Consider the following 1030-nt stretch of genomic DNA (forward strand, 5'->3'; position numbering starts at 1 on the left):
CAAAGTGCTGGGATTACAGGCTTGAGCCACCGCGCCCGGCCTGTATTTTTTTTTTAGTAGAGACGGGGTTTCACCGTGTTAGCCAGGATGGTCTCGATCTCCTGACCTCGTGATCCGCCCATCTCGGCCTCCCAAAGTGCTGGGATTACAGGCGTGCACCACCACACCTGGCTAATTTATATACATATACAGATATATGTGTATATATATATATATACACAGATATACATATATGTGTGTATATATGTATATATGTGTGTGTGTGTGTGTGTGTATTTTTTTTTGAGATGAAGTCTCACTCTGTCACTCAGGCCGAAATGCAGTGGTGCGATCTCGGCTCACTGCAACATCAGCCTTTTGGTTTCAAGCGATTCTCCTGCCTCAGCCTCCTGAGTAGCTGGGATTACAGGCACCTGCCACCAAGCCCAGCTAATTTTGTATCTTTAGTAGAGATGGGGTTTACCATGTTGGCCAGGCTGGTCTTGAACTCCTGACCTCGTGATCCGCCCACCTCAGCCTCCCAAAGTGCTGGGATCACAGGCTTGAGCCACCATGCCCGGCCTCTGTTAAACATTTCTATGAACATTTCTGTCAAATGTTGATAGGAGACAGAAAATAATTCATAGAACAGAAGCTTCAGAAAAAGTGAAGAAATAGAGGGGAGGAAATCACAACAAAATAACCCAAAAGAAAATGTTCCTGAAGTGAAGTGATGATTCTCCAGATAGGAGAGGGCTGCTGTGGGACGAAAACAGATCCACACTGAAGTACATCATTATGAACTTTCAAAACAGTCACTGAAAAAGAAGGTGCTAGGCCAGATGCGGTGGCTCACGCCTGTCATCCTAGCACTTTGGGAGGCCGAGGTGGGCGGATTATTTGAGGTCAGGAGTTTCAGACCAGCCTGGCCAACCTGATGAAACCCCGTGTCTACTAAAAATACAGAAACTAGCCGGGTGAGGTGGCGGGCGCCTGTAGTCCCAGCTACTTGGGAGGCTGAGGCAGGAGAATGGCATGAACCCGGGAGGCG

This window comes from Rhinopithecus bieti, unplaced genomic scaffold (assembly GCF_001698545.2).
Source record: "Rhinopithecus bieti isolate Rb0 unplaced genomic scaffold, ASM169854v2 scaffold_26659, whole genome shotgun sequence".
Lineage (NCBI taxonomy): Eukaryota > Metazoa > Chordata > Mammalia > Primates > Cercopithecidae > Rhinopithecus > Rhinopithecus bieti.